This window comes from Globicephala melas, chromosome X (assembly GCF_963455315.2).
Source record: "Globicephala melas chromosome X, mGloMel1.2, whole genome shotgun sequence".
Lineage (NCBI taxonomy): Eukaryota > Metazoa > Chordata > Mammalia > Artiodactyla > Delphinidae > Globicephala > Globicephala melas.
In genome coordinates this window covers 28,619,730-28,640,096 of record NC_083335.1, presented here as the reverse complement: position 1 = coordinate 28,640,096, position 20,367 = coordinate 28,619,730, and the positions used below count along the sequence as shown (strand labels likewise).

The 20,367-nt window shown below is 36.3% G+C and overlaps 1 protein-coding gene across 9 annotated transcripts in view; it reads right to left on the bottom strand.

Annotated features, from left to right (window-relative positions):
• KLHL13 (kelch like family member 13) overlaps positions 1–20,367 on the bottom strand; it is a 186,548-nt gene that overhangs the window by 113,160 nt on the left and 53,021 nt on the right. For 2 of the 9 annotated variants that reach the window (XM_060292535.1, XM_060292541.1), the window contains exon 2: positions 6,930–7,011. The exons of the other annotated variants lie outside the window; for them this stretch is intronic. The gene's annotated coding sequence lies outside the window, so the exon portion shown is untranslated. The remainder of the gene's footprint in view (positions 1–6,929; positions 7,012–20,367) is intronic. 9 annotated transcript variants of the gene reach the window in all.

Below are 20,367 nucleotides of genomic sequence, written 5' to 3'. Positions count from 1 at the left end.
AATTTCATGTGAAATCATTAGCCAACAATGATCTATGGAAAAACCACCGTGTATAAAGGAAGATGGATTAAATGAGAGTCAGAAGACCTGGGGTGTATGTGTGAAGTTGGGTGAGACAGAGAAGTTAAGGAGCGAAGAGTTACCAGCGGGACTTGAGGCCTGTGGGGCCCATATGCAGGGCCCACGATTTTCGAAGTGGTTGGTCAAAATTAAGGATAGAAAGATTGTTTAAAGATTTTTAAACCTTAAAGATATAAAATAGGTAATAGAGGTAGGAACATTGTTTTTACGGGAAAGGAGCAGGCGAGGTGGTAGTAAACTATAGTATATATTTGTTTTTAGTAATGTGGATGCTTTGCATTGGCAATAGAGAGTATATTTAATGTATTCTATTAATTTCAAATATATTGGGAAGCAAAAATGTATAATTTACATAAATGTTTCTTGTTAATAAAATCAATTTATTGCATTGGGAAGATAAAAACGTATAGTATCCAGTTTAGTTTGTTCATATAATCGTTTGTTATAAAACTACTTGAAAACCTAAAATAATTAAGCTAGAGGAAAAAAGATTTTCTTCATTGTTCCCTGCCTTCACCTGCCTCTTAATTTAGGGGCAAAAGGAAAAGAAGTAGAAAGGGAAAAAGTACAGTTGACCATGAACAAAACAGGTTTGAACTGTGCAGGTCCACTTACATATTTTTCTCAATAAATATAGTACCTGCATTTCCATTTTACAAATCTTTAAATTAACTAAGTGTGGGGAAAAGCTTGTGTTCAATTAGAGATCATAATATGTGGAATCAAAAGAACTAGGGTTTCAGTCCTGATTCTATCCAAACTGTTTCAACTTCCTGCCCTTGGGTGCGCGATTTATCAATTCTTTTTTTTTTTAACAGCAGAGATAGCAGTAGGAGGATTTTCAGCTGTTTAGGGGTTGGCGCCCCTAACTCCTGTGCTGTTTCAGGGTCAACTGTACTCTGTTTCTTGGGTCTTCAAAACTCTAAAAAAGAAACAAATCAAATGACAACATAGCATTCATAATTATTTGCACAATCGCATTTCTCTGCTTATATTCTCTGTTATTACAAGTAAAGAAACTGAGTAGCCTAAACAAAATAAATTTTTTAAGCATCTCAAAATCAACTGACTTTTGACTTACCTTTTCTAAAAGTGTTTAACCAGTGAGAGAATTCTGAGAGGTTGAGAAATTTTAATTTTGTTTAGGCTACATGATTTTTTAGAAGACGTGCCAAGAGAAAACCAGCTATATCTAGATTACTATCAGGAATCTGGGAATGTGAAAATAATTAATTCATGAAACTTTTTACCAACTACATCTAGGGTAGAACATACAGGTCCCAAAATTAGGTATGCAAACTTTCACTTAATCCCATCGTTTTAAGCAATCCACTTGCTGCACCTGGATCTCTGAGTCTGGGGCTCTCCTGTCAAATTCTCCACATAATAAACCTCTGATCTCCAGAGGAGCAGAGAGGGGGTGATGGTACAGGAGACTTCAGCGACTTATTTTAGACTTTCAAAGAACAGCCCATGCTTTCAATCACATGACTCATTCCTGCCTTCTACAGACCAGGTGCCTCCAAGTCTTGAAATATTAGGAATTCTATGGGAAGAATGAGTTGCTTTCTCTCGAAAGTTCACATAGGGGAAGATATTGGAGTTGTAACTTCCTTTGCTCTAAGTAAAAAAATAGTTCCAACCTTACATCTGTCAGTGTTTCCATTCCTGTTCTCTTTGTCCTTTTGAATTTTTCCATTTCTTTATTCTCATTTTAATGGAGTTAGGAAGAGAGAGGAAGTAAGTGCATGTGATCAACTTATGCAGGATATAAATGAAACCAACCATTTTTAACCATGGAGTTTGTATGATCAAACATATGTATTAGAAAATTAACACTGCCTGCAATGTGGTGGTGGATCAGAGAGAGAGACCAGAAGTATGGAGACCGATAAGAACTACTTCCAAAATCAAGGCATGAGATGAGAGCACAGACAAGGACTATGAGGGCAGGCAGGAAGATCTAGGACTTATGACAGATCACTGGCAGATTTTAAAGGGATAAGGGGACATAGCAAAGACAAAATCTATTTAAGTAACAAGGGGAAATGGTGATGATATCAAGTGAGGTAGGGTATAGAAAGGAGGAAAAACACTAAAAACAACAATGGTTTGTATAGACATATAGAAGTAACCCAGGGCCCAACATATAGTATCTAACAGAAAATTGGAAATATAGGTCTAGATTTAGGTTGGAAGTAGAAAGGAAAACACAGGAATATTTAGCCAGTTAAGTGATGAGACTGGAAAATATTACTCATGCCAGGAGAAAGTGCAAACTCAATGAACACTTTTGTGCAATAAACAGAGGAAGACAAGCTAGCAAAGAAAAGAGACAATAGGTAGGAGGGAAACTAAGAGAATTGTGAAAAGAAGAAGGATAGTTCAGAAGAACAGTGGTTAGAGGGTATTCAACTGTTTCATGTTCTGCCCAAAGTAAGATACAGCTAAATGATTTGACAGCTATAAAGTCCACGATGACCTTTTTTCAAGAGTAGTTCGATGAGTGGGGAGAATCCCACTGCAGTGTTTGAAAAATAAAACAGAAATAAATAAATTCTTTTAATAACTCGTGAGGAATTTAAATACATCAGGGAATTACTCTACAGTGAAGGTAGTCTCCAAACGAGTAAGAGAAATAGAGATGATTAAACGATTGGGGGACGATCAGGTAGTCACTTAGAAAAATAAATAGGTTGTACGCTACTTCACTTCATACACTAAATAAATTCCAGAAGGACCAAAGATTTAAAGGTAAAAAAGGAAGCTTTGAAGCAGTACTAAAGAAAACCCTAGTGAAATTATTTATAATGATTCAGTGGAGAAGGTACGCAGCAGCCAGAACCCAGGAACCATAAAGGAAAAAACTGTTAAATCTGATTGTAGCAAAAAATTAGAACTCTGTACTTCAAAAATACCACAAAGTCAAATGGCATTTGATAAAGCAGGAAAAATAATTCACAATAAGTGGTACTGGGAAAACTGGACAGCTACATGTAAAAGAATGAAATTAGAGCACTCCCTAACACCATACACAAAAATAAACTCAAAATGGGGCTTCCCTGGTGGCGCAGTGGTTGAGAGTCCGCCTGCCGACGCAGGGGACACGGGTTCGTGCCCCGGTCCGGGAAGATCCCACATGCCGTGGAGCGCCTAGGCCCGTGAGCCATGGCCGCCGAGCCTGCGCGTACGGAGCCTGTGCTCAGCAATGGGAGAGGCCACAGCAGTGAGAGGCCCACGTACCGCAAATAAATAAATAAATAAATAAACTCAAAATGGATTAGAGACCTAAATGTAAGACAGGACACTATAAAACTCTTAGAGGAAAACGTAGGAAGAACACTCTTTGGCATAAATCACAGCAAGATCTTTTTTGACCCACCTCCTAGAGTAATGGAAATAAAAACAAAAATAAACAGATGGGACCTAATGAAACTTAAAAGCTTTTGCACAGAAAAGGAAACTACAAAGAAGACAAAAAGACAACCCTCAGAATGGGAGAAAATATTTGCAAACGAATCAACGGACAAAGGATTAAGCTCCAAAATATATAAACAGGTCATGCAGCTCAATATTAAAAAAACAAACAACCCAATCCAAAAATGGGCAGAAGACCTAAATAGACATTTCTCCAAAGAAGACATACAGATGGCCAAGAAGCACATGAAAAGCTGCTCAACATCACTAATTATTAGAGAAATGTAGATCAAAACTACAATGAGGTATCACCTCACACCTGTTAGAATGGGCATCATCAGAAAATCTACAAACAACAAATGCTGGAGAGGGTGTGGAGAAAAGGGAACCCTCTTGCACTGTTGGTGGGAATGTAAATTGATACAGCCACTATGGAGAACAGTATGGAGGTTCCTTAAAAAACTAAAAATAGAATTACCATATGACCCAGTAGTCGCACTCCTGGGCATATACCCAGAGAAAACCATAATTCAAAAAGATACATGCACCCCAATGTTCACTGCAGCACTATTTACAATAGCCAGGTCATGGAAGCAACCTAAATGCCCATCAACAGACGAATGGATAAAGAAGATGTGGTACATATATACAATGGAATATTACTCAGCCATAAAAAGGAATGTAATTGGGTCATTTGTAGAGACGTGGATGGATCTAGAGACTGTCATACAGAGTGAAGTAAGTCAGAAAGAGAAAAACAAATATCGTATATTAACACATGTATGTGGAACCAAGAAAAATGGTACAGATGAACTGGTTTGCAGGGCAGAAATAGAGACACAGATGTAGAGAACAAACGTATGGACACCAAGGGGAGAAAGCAGTGGGGGTGGTGGTGGTGGTGGGATGAATTGGGAGATTGGGATTGACATGTATACACTGATGTCTGTCAAATGGATAACTAATAAGAACCTGCTGTATAAAAAAATAAATAAAATTCAAAAAAAATTCACAATACACATGACAGACAACAGAGTTAATGATATTAATTTATACACACAAACACAAACACTTAATCAATAAAACCAATAAAACACTATAGTAAAAGTGAGCAAGTAATATAAACAGAAAGTGTACAGTAAATAAAAATAATTAAGAAACAAATAATTGTAATTTAAAATGAGGCACTGTTTCCACCTATGAAATTTATAGACACATGCACACACAAATGAAGCTTGTTTATATTTTTTATTAGTGAGAGGGAATATGGGTTTTGAGGGGGGCAGGGAGAGATGTTCCATTTTCAGTCTATACTTTTCCGTTCAATTTATTTCAAATTAAAAACTAATGAGAATGTGGCAAAAAGAGTAAGAAGGAGTAGACATGAGGTAGGAGGAAAACCAGGGAGATGCAGTAATCTAAAAGGTAAACTAAAGTGTTACATGAAGAAAGGGATAACCAAGTGTGTCAGATGCTGTTGAAAGGTTAAGTGAAGAATGGAGAAATAACAACTCGGTGTGGTAACCCAGAGGTCACTGGTCACCTTGATAAGAACTGTTTACATGGAATGGTGGTGAAAAGTTTCATTATTGTGGGTTCAAGAGAGAACAAAGAGAGGAAACAGACACACACAACACTCACTTAGGAAGAGATATAAATAGGTGGTAGAGCGTTTCCCTGGTGGCGCAGTGGTTGAGAGTCCGCCTGCCGATGCAGGGGACGCGGGTTCGTGCCCCGGTCCGGGAAGATCCCACATGCTGCGGAGCAGCTGGGCCCATGAGCCATGGCCACTGAGCCTGTGCGTCCGGAGCCTGTGCTCCGCAACGGGAGAGGCCACAACAGTGAGAGGCCCGCGTACCGGAAAAAAAAAAAAAAAAAAAAAAAAAAAGGTGGTAGATGGAGAGGGATATAGGATAGAAGTAGATAATGTTTTGTTTTACTTTGTTTTCATAACGGAAGATACTAGAGCAGGTAAATATGAAAAGCATTATGCTAAAAAACTCCTAGAGGAAAACAGGGGCAGGACATTCTTTGACATAAATCATAGCAAGATCTTTTTGGATCTGTCTCCTAGACTAATGCAAATAAAATCAAAAATAAACAAATGGGACCTAATTAAACTCAAAAGCTTTTGCACAGCAAAGGAAACCACAAACAAAACAAAAAGAAAACCTATAGAATGTGAGAAAATATTTGCAAACGATGCAAACAACGAGGGATTAATCTCCAAAATATACAAACATCTCATACAGTTCACTATCAAAAAACCACAAACAACTCAATCAAAAATTGGGAAGAAGATCTAAATAGACATTTCTCCAAAGAAGATATACAGATGGCCAAAAGGCACATGAAAAGATGCTCAACATCACTAATTATTAGAGAAATGCAAATCAAAACTACAGTGAGGTATCACCTCACACCAGTCAGAATGGCCATCATCAAAAGTCTACAAATAATAAATGCTGGAGACGGTGTGGAGAAAAGGGAACCCTCCTGCACTGTTGGTGGGAACATTAAGTTGGTGCAGCCACTATGGAGAGCAGTATGGAGGTTCCTTAGAAAACTAAAAATAGAGCTACCATATGATCCTGCAATCCCACTCCTGGGCATATATCTAGAGAAAACCATAATACAAAAAGATACATGCACCCCAATGTTCAAAGCAGCACTATTTACAATAGCCAAGACATATGTGGAAGCAACCTAAATGTCCATCAACAGATGAACAAATAAAGACGTGATGTCTGTGTGTGTGTCTGTGTACATGTGTGTATACACACACACACACACCCATACACGATGGAATACTACTCAGCCATAAAAAATGAAATAATGTCATTTGCAGCAATATGGATGGACCTAGAGATTATCATACTAAGTGAAGTAAGCCAGACAAAGACAAATATCATGATATCACTTATGTGTGGAATCTAAAAAAAAAATGATACAAATGAACTTATATACAAAACAAAAATAGACCCACAGACATAGAAAACAAACTTATGGTTACCAAAGGGGAAAGGGGAGGGAGGGATAAATTAGGAGTTTGGGGTTAACAGATACACACTACCATATGTAAAATAGATAACCAACAAGGTCCTACCGTATCGCACCGGAAACTATAGTCAATATTTTGTAATAAGCTATAAGGGGAAAGAATCTGAAAAAGAATATATATATATGTGTGTGTGCGTGTGTGTATATGTATAACTGAATCACTTTGCTGTACAGTTGAAACTAACATAACAATGTGAGTCAACTATACTTCAGTAAAAAAAAATGTAAACTAAAAGTAGTACAATACTATGGAATAAATTTCAAAAGCACATAGGATAATACCAGATTGACATACAGACACATACGTACATATGTAGGAAAAGCATAAAAATATTCATAGGAACGATGAGAAAATTTGGCATAGTCGTTACCTCCAGAGAGGAAGGGAGAGGAATGCAACTGGGGAGAGATACGCCAAGGAGCTGCGCCTGTATCTAGCATTTTGCTAAGGATCTGAAACAAAAATGGCAAAATGTTAAGGTATTACATAGCTAAATGGGGGTTATATGAGTGTTTGTTATATTGGTCTCTGTACTTTTCCCTATGCTTGAAATATTTTAATAAAAAAGAAGTAAAAATGAACAATATATTATCTCTGCCCTAAAGTAAGGACTGTGTAGATAAAGCAGATAAGACAAATGCCAGCATTTAAGAAAAAAAAAAGAAAGGATAAATATATACCCAGACACACCATGTAATTAAAAAGACACAGTTCTCCATGGCCATAAATACTCTGATGAATAAAAGGGAAACTAGTCGTTACTCAGAGCACACACCTGACAAAGACCTAATTGTCGCTTTGCCTTTAAAATATTCTACTTAGATCACAAGAAATAAAACTGACAAGACTGTTTTTGATGGCTGAGATATCTTGCCTAAGTTCAACCAATTTTACTCTTAAGAATTTTTAAGTAATTCACAAACCTAGTAATTCTCAATCACCTGTCATATAGTTAGATAATATTTCAAATAGAGATTCTAGTTTATGACTTAGCATTTAATTAAAACCCACAGTCTCACTTTCCTACCCTATCTAAGAACCAACAGCCTTAAAAATAATGAGATTCGAGATATGCCTAACCAATTTCACACCATGTAAGGAAAGCCCTGCTTATGAACTAAGTCGAAGTTATATAAAAGAAATTTTAAGTGTTTCTATAATCATTTGTCTTCAACTAAAATTCTGATAAATACAGAAAATAAAAGCTGACAGAAAATATCAGTGAAAAGTGCTAAACACTACAAAATCGAAAAACTGCAAAATGTAGAAAAATTGTACATAATTGCCTTTCGCTAAATCAAGTTATATGTAGCTGCATCACGAAAAAATCAAAATCATTTTGAAATTGCAAAATGTGGAATTTAAGAAACAGGCATAGTTTGCTATATAAAAGTTAATTTTTTAAATGGCATAGACTATCGAATCATTCAGTTTTCACACATGACAGACACCATGCTCCCCTCCCACCTGTGGTACTGAGAGGTCCTACCCTAAAACAATCGAGCGTCAGATTTGAGCTGGGTGGTGATTTTCCCTAGAGAAAGTCTAAAACCAGCTAGGACTATGTAGAATGTTCCCACATATGCACCCCTAACAAAATGTGCAATGCTATGAAGGATGACAGTTGCACTGTACAAACGGTTGCAGTGACAGCTGATTTCAGAACACACCTTTTATGTAAGAGATCAGCCTGCCTGGCTTCCTCTGACCAAATAGACTGGATCCCTATGTTGCATAAGTTTCTTCCTGCCCCAGGCCGTATGCCAAGGTGACTGACCCACTCTTCTCCATAATTTCACTTTTCTTTCTACAGTCATGGGGGCAACCTGCCCCATGTGGTCACTACCATCTTGCTCTTTATCGATACAGGTATACACCATACACCCACACCATGCAGTTCCACTGCTTTTTGCAATACTACTACTCCTTCCTTCTGTGATATGATCCACTGGAAGTCCCTTTTCATGTTGACACTCATAACAGGCTTTAGGAATGCCTTTGGGATATACTGTTGGTTAATGCTGTCATTCGTCTTTTTACCAACGTTGAAGTTATTACCCTTGTATTAATGCAATTCTATCTGATTTTCTAATAGTTACTGTCCTCATATAATAAGGGCCAAACTTCATCTAACTAACATTTATTAAGTGTCAATAGACAAACTTAGCTGGCTTCATTTCTTGCAACTTCATGTTTACAACTCTTATCTATAGGAGTGACATTATAGTATGTCTCCCTCTGCCACCCACCAAAATTCTTAACCTAAATTATATATTTAATCTCTCTCACTTAATCAACCTCTGTCTGAGGTTAAGCCCACCCCACCCCCCGCCATTCACCTGGTTAAGGAAGAATTAATTTCTCGTCATTCTCCTTCCCAGTCTTACTCTGGAAAGTTAGCATTTGTCTTCCTCTGTCTAATTTACTTCATTTAGTATGATAATCTAGGTCCATCCATGTGGCTGCAAATGGCATTATTTCATTCTTTTTTATGGCTGAGTAATATTCCATTGTATATACATCTTTATCCATTCATCTGCTGATGGACACTCAGGTTGCTTCCATATCTTGGCTATTGTGAATAGTGCTGCTATGAACATTGGGGTGCATGTATCTTTTCAAATTAGTATTTTCATTTTCTTCGGATAAATGCCTAGGAATGGACTGGATCATATGGTAGTTCTACTTTCAATTTTTTGAAGAACCTCCATAGTGTTTTCCACTGTGGCTGCACCAATTTAATTCCCACCAAAGTACACAAGGGTTCCCTTTTCTCCACATCCTTGCCAACACTTATTATTTCTTGTTGTTTTGACGATGGCCATCCTAACAGGTGTAATGTGCTATCTCACTGTGGTTTTGATTTGCATTTCCCTGATGATTAGTGATGTTGAGCATCGTTTCATGTGCCTGTTGGCAGTCTGTATGTCTTCTCTGGAAAAATGCCTATTCAAATCCCCTGCCCATTTTTTAATCAAGTTATTTGTTTTTTTAAATTGAGCTGTATAAGTTCTTTATATATTTTGGATATTAAACCATAAAACTCCTAGAAAAAAGCAAAGGCAGTAGACTCTTTGACCTTGGTCTTAGAGATATGTTTTTGGATCTGTCTCCATGGATAGGGGAAACAAAAGCAAAAATAAACAAATGGGACCCAATCAAACTTAAAAGCTTTTTCACAGCAAAGGAAACTATCAAGAAAACAGAAAGGTAACCTACTGAATGGGAGAGAATATCTTTTTAATATGACATAAATAAAATCTTTCCAAGGGCCAACACAAAACACAGAAGCCATAAAGAAAATAAAAGTGGTCTGTAAGTTTGTTAGTTAAAAAAAAGGTTACAATTTTATGTGGTGCAACACACCATAACAAACTTAAAAGACAAGGGGCGGGCTTCCCTGGTGGCGCAGTGGTTGAGAGTCCGTCTGCCGATGCAGGGGACACGGGTTAGTGCCCTGGTCCGGGAACATCCCACATGCCGCTGAGCGGCTGGGCCCGTGAGCCATGGCCGCTGAACCTGCGCATCGGAGCCTGTGCTCCGCAACGGGAGAGGCCACAACAGTGAGAGGCCCGCGTACCGCAAAAAAAAAAAAAAAAAAAAGACAAGGGGAAGTGGAGAGACATACAACAGGCAAAAGTTTAAGGCTCATCGTACGTAAAGTATTCCCCCCAAAATCATTAATAAAGATGAGCAACACAGTGGGCAAGTATTTGAACAGGGTTTTCATAGAAGAAGAGTAAAAACAAAGAGAAGAAGCATAAGAAAAGATGTTCAACCTCAATTTGTGTGTGTGCTTGAGTGTGGCAGAAACCAAGAGAAAATCTACAGCATGTTAAAGACACATTACTGTTTGTCTCCACATTTAAAAAAAAATTGTATTGATGTGTAGTTGATATTATATAAGTTCAGGTATACAACAAAGTGATTCACAATTTTTAAAGGCTATACTCCATTTATAGTTATTGTAAAATATTGGCTATATTCCCTGTGCTGTGCAATATATCCTTGAATCATCTTTATTTTATACATAGTAGTTTGAATCTCTTAATCCTCTACTCCTATCTTTCCCCTACCCCCTTCCCTCTCCCCACTGATAACCACTAGTTTGTTCTTTATATCTGTGAGTATGTTTCTTTTTTGTTATATTCACTAGCTTGTTTTATTTTTTAGATTCTACATATAAGTGAGATCATACAGTAATTGTCTTTCTGTCTGACTTATTTCACTAAGCATAATACCCTCCAAGTCCATCCATGTTGTTGCAAATGGCAAAATTTTCATTCTTTTTTTATGGCTAAGTAGTATCCCATTATGTGTGTGTGCACGTGTGCATGCATGTGTGTGTGTATCACATCTTCTTTATCCATTCATCTGTTGGTGGACACTTAGGTTGCTTCCATATCTTGGCTATTATAAATAATGCTGTTATGAACACTGGGGTGCATGTATCTTTTCAAATTAGTGTTTTCTTTTTTTTTCAGCTATATACCCAGGAGTGGAACTGCTGGATCATATGGTAGTTCTAGTTTCAAACTATAATTTGAAAAGATACATGCACCCTAATGTTCATTACAGCACTATTTACAACAGCCAAGACATGGAAGCAACCTAAATGTCCATCAATAAATGAATGGATAAAGAAGATGTGGTACATATACCCAATGGAATATTACTCAGCCATTAAAAGGGAATGAAGTAATGCCATTTGCAGCAACATGGATGGACCTAGAGATTATCATATTAAGTGAACAAAGTCAGACAGAGAAAGACAAACATCATATGATATCGTTATATGTGGAATCTAAAAAAAATGATACAAGTGAACTTATTTACAAAACAGAAATAGACTCACAGACACAGAAAACAAACTTATGGTTACCAAAGGGGAAAAGTGGGAGGAGGGATAGATTAGGAGTTTGGGGTTAAAATATATACATTACTGTATATAAAATAGATAACCAACAAGGACCTACTGTATAGCACAGGGAACTCTACTCAGTATCTTGTAATAACCTATAACAGAAAATAATATAAAAAAGCATACATATATACATATATATATATAACTGAATCATTTTGCTATACACCTGAAACTAAGACAATATTGTAAATCAACTATATTTCAATGAAAATTTTAAAAACCCTAGGTACAATAAAATATTATACTTTAAAAAAAGAAAATGACAAAGTAATGTACAGCAAGTTGACTGTAGTTATTAATACTGTATTGCATTTGGAATTTGTTAAGAGAGTAAATCTTAAAAGTTCCCATCACAAGAAAAAAAGTTGTATCTATGTACGGTGACAGATGTTAACTAGACTTACTGAGGTGATCATTTTACAATATATACAAATATTGATTCATTATGTTGCATAACTGAAATTAACACAATGTTATACGTCAATTATACCTCAATTAAAAAAAGAGAGGGCTTCCCTGGTGGCGCAGTGGTTGAGAGTCTGCTTGCCGATGCAGGGGACACGTGTTCGTGCCCCGGTCCGGGAAGATCCCACATGCCGCGGAGCGGCTGGGCCCGTGAGCCATGGCCGCTGAGCCTGCGCGTCCGGAGCCTGTGCTCCGCAACGGGAGAGGCCACAACAGTGAGAGGCCCGCGTACCGCAAAAAAAAAAAAAAAAAGAGAGAGAGGGAGAAAGACAATGAAGGTGAAGAAAAAGGCTTACAAAAAAACCTTTTTAATGAAATCTATACAGAAAATCAGGGAAGAGAAACAAAAACTTATTGTGCATTTTACTGGGGAAGACAATTAAGTGGGTTCATCTATTAAAGCTTCCAGTTTGGGGTTAGTTTAAGCAAGCAGGTGAAGGTTGTTTATTTCCCATCCCCATGCTAGCAGGCCAAAATTCAATTTGTCCTCCATGTTCCAAAGGGTAACATTCTTAAGTGCTTTTATATTACAGTAATCACTTTACCAGAAAGCTGTTTATCCGAGCAAAATGAGATTCATAAGCTATCTTAAAACAAAAACGCTTTTATCTCCAATATAATGGAATAACCAAGCTCCAAGAGACTCTCAAAAAATCTAGATGCAATGCAGTGTTTTATTACATTATATTTTTCTAGTATTATAAAAATAAAGAATGAATCATTTTATTGTCTCTGCACCAGAGGCCTTTAAGCTGAAGGAGTCTAGTTTTCAAATCAATCTATAGCTGAAATCTGAAGTCCATGCTCTAAACACTAAGCAAAATCTAAATAATAGCAAAAGAAATGAAAGTATTTCTTTCCCAGTGATAAAATCAGTATAACATTTCTTTAAAAAGTATCAGTCATTCCCCCAAATAACTTAGGGCAATATGAATAGAAGGTGCTTATCTTTTGGACAAAATTTTTATGTGGAAAATTTGAAAAATTCAAACAGATTTTGAAAAGTCTACTCATTTATATATATTATATAATTTATATTATAATTTATATAATACATATTATACACATATATTTGTTATTTTGACCAAGAAGAATATATTGAATTCTACCCACATGATCAGCTAATTATATTAAGAACTCTCTTTAATTAAGATCACTGTAATTTATATACCACAATCAATCTTAGCAAAAAATGTGAGTATTTAATTGTAATCTGTCTCTTAAAGGTTTATCATATTCTTCAATGTTAAATTAAAAAGACAAAGAATTTCCTTTTAAAAAGATACAATACTGTTTTAACACCCCATTCAGTCATAATCAACATGAGTCAGTTAAATGAAAAACAATGAAAACCTGGTCTGTCTGACCACAGTGAGTACAGTCCATTTACTAGAGTTTTCTCTCTTTTTAGTGAGTGACTTTCAAATATGGTAAAAACCTTTAAATGACAATTCACTAATCAGAACTCCATAGAAAGCCAACATTCCAGACAAAAACTTTTCCAAAATAAATCTCCACTTTACTAATTAGGTCACTCAACTTTTACTGTGCAAGGAATTCAAGGGAGTACACAGAACATGCAGGTCTGGATAAAGATAACAGTTTTTCTGGGTCCCTACCAGGTATATTTAGCAAACTTAACAAAATGAAAGAAGGAAGGAAGGGAAGTTCAGGTAGCTCTATACTTTATAGAATCTTTCATATCCATAGTATGAGTCATATTATGAGATATATACAGGCCTGAAGTTTGTTGATTAATCAAAAAAGTTGAAATAAGAATCACTTGTGACTTGCCTTATCATTTGATCTAGAGACAAGGCTTTTTCTTTGTATATCGGCCTGCTAATTGGATCTTATTCCATAAGTTAACCTCACCCAAAACAATGAATGCATGAACTGTGATTTACAGATTTGTTTTCTTCAAAACAGAAAGAGAAGATAAAGCCACTTGCACAGCAGTATGAATTCAGAATCCTTAGGAGTTGTTACAATTTCCTCCAAATCTTTTAAAACTGCAGGTCCGGGACTGAGGTGAACTGAGTGATATCTCAGGCTGAAAATTTTGAGGGTTTTCCCAAACTCAGTAATCAAGATAAGTGCTAATTTAATGCAATACTTAATGGTGAAAGATTGGATGCTTGCCCTGTACAATCAAGAACAACACAAGGGTAACTGCTCTCACTATTTCTATTCAACAATGGGCTCAAAGTAGTAGCCAGGGCAATTGGTCAAGAAAAAAAATAAAAGGCATCCAGGTTGGAAAGGAGGCAATGAAACTTTCTCTTTTAGCAGATGACATGAACTTATGTATAGAAAATCCTAAGGAATTGGGTAAAAGACTATTAGAATTAATAAATGAGTTCAGCAAGGTTACAGGATACAATTTCAATATATAGAATTCAATTGTACTTCTATACACTTGCAATAAACAATATAAAATGGAATTAAGAGAACAATTTCATTAATAATAGCATGCAAAAGGAAAGAACACTTCGGAATAAATTTAAGAAGCACAAAACTTATATCCCGAAAACTACAAAACACTGCTGAAAAAAAAAGTTCAATAAGATCTAAATAAATGGGAAAACATCCCACGTTCATGGATTGAATTAATAATGTTAAGATGGCAATTCCCCCCAAACTGATCTGAAGATTTAACATAGACCCTATCAGAATCTCAACTGACTTCTTTGTAGAAACTTTCTAGCTGATTCTAAAATTCCTATATAATTGCAAGGGGCCTAGCACAGTCAGAACAATATTGAAAAACAAGAACAAAGTGGGAAGACTCAAATTTCCTAATTTCAAAACTTACTACAAAGCAATGGTAATCAAAACTGTGTGGTGCTGGCACAAGAACAGACATAGAGATCAATAGAATGGAATTGATAATCCAGAAATAAAGCCATGTATCTGTGGCTTTATTTGTTGAAAATCAACTGATTTTCAACAAGGGTGCCAAGATCATTCAGTAGGGAAAAGACAGTCCCTTCAACAAATGGCACTAAGCACAACTGGATAGCCACATGCAAAAGAATGAAGTTGGACCCTTACTTCATACAATATACAAAAATAACTAAAATGAATCAAAAACCTAAATGTTAGAGCTGAATGATAAAATTCTTAGAAGAAAACACAGAGGTAAATCCTTATGCCCTCAGGTTTGGCAAACAGTTCTTAAATATGACACCATAAGCACAAACAACAAAAGAAAATATAGATAATTTGAACTTCATCAAATTAAAAACTTTTGTGTACCAAAGTATATTATCAAGAAAAGTGAAAAGACAACCTACAGAATGGGGGAAAATATCTGCAAATATATGTCTGACAAGGGATTAATATACAGAACTCCAACTCAACAACAACAAAAAACTCAATTAAGAAATGAACAAAGATCACAAAGAGACATTTCTGTAAAGAAGATATGCAAATGACCAAAAAACACATGAAAAGATGCTCAACATCACTAATCCTTAGCAAAAAACAGATCAAATTCACATTGAGATACTACTTCTCACCTATGAGGATGGGTATTAGGAAAAACAAAACAAAACCAGGTAATAATGAATGTTGACTAGGGAATGGAGAAACTGGAACTCTTGTGCACTGTTGGTGGGAATTTTTGCAAAATGGTGCAATTTCTGTGGAATACAGTTTGGCAGTTCCTAAATAAGTTGAACATAGAATTACCATATGACTTGCACATCCACTTCTAGGAATACACTCAAAAGATTTGAAAACAGCTTATCAAACAAAAACTTTTACATGCGTGTTCATAGCAGCACTGTTCAAAATAGCCCAAAATAGGAAAAAACACCAATGACCATCAATTCATGAGTGAATAAAATGTGTTATAGCCATATCATGGAATACCATTCAGCCACAAAAAGGAATGAAGTGTTGATTCATGCTACAACATGGATGACCACTGAGAACATTACGCTAACTTAAAGAAGCCAGTCAAAAAAGGTAACATTTTGTATGATTCCATTCACATGCAATGTGCAGAATAAGGCAAACCATAGAGACAGGAAGTAGATTAGTAGTTGCTTAGGGCTGAAGGAGATAGAGGGTGGGAGGGGAGTTATCTAAAGAGCAGGGGTTTATTTTTCTGGTGATAAAAATATACCAAAATTGACTGTGGTAATATTTGCACATATCTGTGAATTTACTAAAAATTATGGAATTGCACATTATAGCTGATTTACAATGTTGTATTAGTTTCAGGTATACAGCAAAGTGATTCACTTATATATATATATATATATATATATATATATACACACACACATATATACTCTTTTTCAGATTACTTTTCATTATAGTTAATTATAAGATACTGAATATAGTTCCCTGTGCTATACAGTAGGCCCTTGTTGGTTATCTATTTTATGTATAGTAGTTTGTATCTGCTAATCCCAAACTCCTAATTCATCCCTCCCCCACCTCTCCCCTTTGGTAACCATAAGTTTGTTTTCTTATGTCTGTGAGTCTGTTTCTGTTTTGTAAATAAGTGCATTTGTATCATTTTTTCAGATTCCACATATAAGTGATATCATATGATACTTGTCTTTGTGTGACTTACTTCACTTAATATGATAATCTCTAGGTCCATCCATGTTGCTGTAAATGGCATTATTTCATCATTTTTTATGGCTGAGTAATACTCCATTATATATATGTACCACATCTTCTTTATCCATTCATCTGTCAATGAACATTTAGGTTGTTTCCATGCCTTGGCTATTATAAATAGGAATTGCACCTTTTTTTTTTTTTTTTTGCGGTACGCGGGCCTCTCACTGTTGTGGCCTCTCCCGTTGCAGAGCACAGGCTCCGGATGCGCAGGCTCAGCGACCATGGCTCACGGGCCCAGCCGCTCCGTGGCACGTGGGATCCTCCCGGACCAGGGCACGAACCCGCGTCCCCTGCATCGGCAGGCGGACTCTCAACCACTGCGCCACCAGGGAAGCCCTAGGAATTGCATATTTTAAATGAATGAATCCTATGGTATGTGAATTAAAACTCAATAAACCTGTTTTTTAAAAAATCTAAGTTAACACAGAAAACCCATGATGAACAAAATCAGTACTTTAAATAAAGATAGCATCAGTATTACTGATTTTTTTAAAAAATTTCCTCAGGCTTCTGTATGGCTCAGCAGGGCACTGCAGCTATCTCACCCATAACCCAATGACAGCTTTTTAAATTTTAAGCATTTAAGTGGAGCCCTGAAATTTCAAGAGTCACCCCAATACATTCAACTCTCTTTTCTTAGAAACAGCTCTCTTTTCACACTCACATTTGAATGGTGACTGTAATACTTTAAATAATGTAATCGCAGTAACCAGCACAAATGGCATAAAGAGGTTTGTTTCATACCGAACCACTGACATGATGACATAAGCAGTGCAAGCAAAACTGGAAGGACAACTAGTGAAGAGACCCCTAGTCAAGAGAATTCAATGCATGGTGGCATCAATTAATATCACTTAAAGGCCCCTGACTTGTTAAATGAGGCTCCTAACGTACTTGGTTTGGAAGAGGGTTGCCAGGTAAAATAGAGGATACCCAGCTGAACTCAAATTTTAGACAAACAGTGGGTACGTTTGTAGTACAAAAATGTCAACAATATTGCACAGAACTTCCTTATACTAAAAATATTAGTTGTTGTTTACCTGAAATTCAAATTATCTGAGCATCCTGTATTTTTATTTGCTAAATCTGACAGCCCTAATTTGAGGAAATAATTGCTAGTAGGGCAAACCATGGGAATTGAAGATGGCCAGTGAGGGTGGCTGTGGATTTTGAGTCTGCCCTATGAACTACAGCTTCGTGGATTTTTTAATAAGAGTGAAGAAAGAAAGATCATTGGAAAAAAACAAGACTTCACTCTGTGAAATATTTTTATTACTTACCATTTCCAACCACTACTCCATCTACCCCAGTAGGCTAGAAAACATAACTTTTACAATTGTCTATATATTTACTTACAGAAACACACATAAATTTTTTTCTAATATTTCTAATTAAAATATTTCTCCCTTCTTTCCTGAATTTCATATTACTAACAATAAAAGACAGGTGTAAGGCTTTGGTTTCAGTTAGTATTTAAAAGAGAAAGAACAAAGTTCAATTGCAAGTGTCCAGAACACCAAGGCTAGGCGTATATTTAGAACTTCCATCTCCCTTCAAAGTTCAGGACTCATGCCTGAAAACCTCGTTTCCTCTAGACTTCATACAGAAAGATGGCCAGCAGTCCAGCTGAGAGACCTATAGCCACCCCCAGTACAGAGGCCCAACCTCCCATCACTCACCTGGGCAAGAGCTCAGAGGCACTTGTATTTAATCCTTTATCTGCTTTATCAAGGACAAAAAACAGTTTGCTTAAAAGAGCTTTAACCAAAGTGCCTAGAAATTATGAGAGAAAAAAAAAGATGGGAAAAGGAAAAAGGGATACAGCAAGGGGTCATGAAAATACGTTGTTTTTAATAAGTTCATGTCAGTCTTACACTGCTGCTACGTTAAGCCTATGTGATCTTCACAATATCTCATTGAAGCAGAGAGGTGCAAGTTATAGCCAATTACAAGTGAGGGAATTGAATAAAAACCTTGAGCAAACCATCTGCTATTACAATAACCTATATCACCACGAAAAGGCCAATTAACTAACGACCTGGTACTTCACATTTTCATTACCACACTGCGCTGGATGTCTTTAAGTTTCATTAAGGTAGAAATCGTCTTAAAGATCCAACTTAAGATCTTCTTATTATATATACAAGGCTATTCACGGCAGCACTATTTGCAAAAGCAGAAATAGTCCAAATATCCATCAGTAAGGGACTGACTGAATAAACTACTGTACATATACACAATGGAATACTAAGCAGCTATAGAACAGAATGAGGAATATCTCCATATACTACTGCAAGGTTATCTCCAGAATATATTCCTAAGCAAAGCAAAACAAAACAAAAATCAACAAACAAACAAAAAAGCCCTCAGTGTGTACAGTGTGCTACTGTTTATCCAAGAAAGGATGAGGGATGGTTACCTATATGAGAAGGAGAGAAAGGGAATAGTTGGACTTCTTTGAATATGTCTTCTTCTGTAGACTTGACTTTTGAACTGTGTAAACATCATACCTAATTCAAAATTATATTTAAAAACCAATATTAAAAATCAAAAGTAAAATTAAGTAAATGGCCCAAACTGTGTATCCTGTTGGTTGTATGACTGTAGAAATTATAATTCAAGTGACTTTATTTTATTTATTTATTTATTTATTTTAACATCTTTATTGGAGTATAATTGCTTTACAATGGTGTGTTAGTTTCTGCTTTATAACAAGTCAAGTGACTTTAAAACACAACTTAAGTGCAGATTTCTAGTGGGATATACTTTAAGGACAAAAAAGGCCTGCCCAAAAGTGCAACTGTGCACACTTGCAAACACACATATTGTAAATTGCTTCCAATAATCACATTGTTGACGGTTGTGCTGTATTGTTATTCTGAGGCCGTTGTGTATATACGGTGGGATAAACAAAATGACAATTATGTAGGTGTATTTGTCAAAAGGGGATACATATATAATACCATGGAGGTTAATTAAGTTTGAATTGTCTTTATCAATAAGAACTCATGATATAGTTTATCTTAAAGGAAAATTATAGCTGTGTACCCAGGAAAGGCTTTAAAACAATGACCCATCTAGTAGCAATAATACTCCTAATAATTATACTGTGATATCTAAATAACATTCCCCTCCAAAAGAAGAAACAAGGGCTCCATTTTTTAAATGGCTGATGGTGGGGTCTACAGCAGAAATGTACAAGAGGACCCTGGAATATCTTATACTGAAAAGTAAGGAAGCCATCAAAAACTCCTAGGGCATGTCAAAAGGACTCTGAAGCCAATATAAATAAGCTTCCATTGCCCAAATATGGGATCATTTGAGGATCAATAAGGGTAATAACTACAGGGATTGAAGCACATCATATATGTTTAAATTCAAGGTTCATAATCATGCTAAAAATGATTAGTGATCATCTTTGGAAGGTGCTAAAGAACAGCCCATTAATTTGAAAACTGGAAAATAAATAAAGGGAAAGTATCAGTCACTCATCCTCCCTTTTCCATGTGATTTCTACATCAGGATAAATGTACCAGAAAAGCGGTAAGTGCAAAAAACTTGGGAAACAGTGAGGACAGTGTCAAAATCAGGAGAGAGGAATTGTGGGGCACCAAACACAGTGTGGAAAACCAGTGGGTAACTGGAGAGGGTGACGGCAAGAACAGGTTGCAAACTGTCGTGATGGTCTAAAAAGAGTGACAGGGAGGCCTGGGGACAAAACAGTGGTAATGAAGAGTGGACAGATTTAATTAACTAATCGGATGGATGAGAGGAGTGA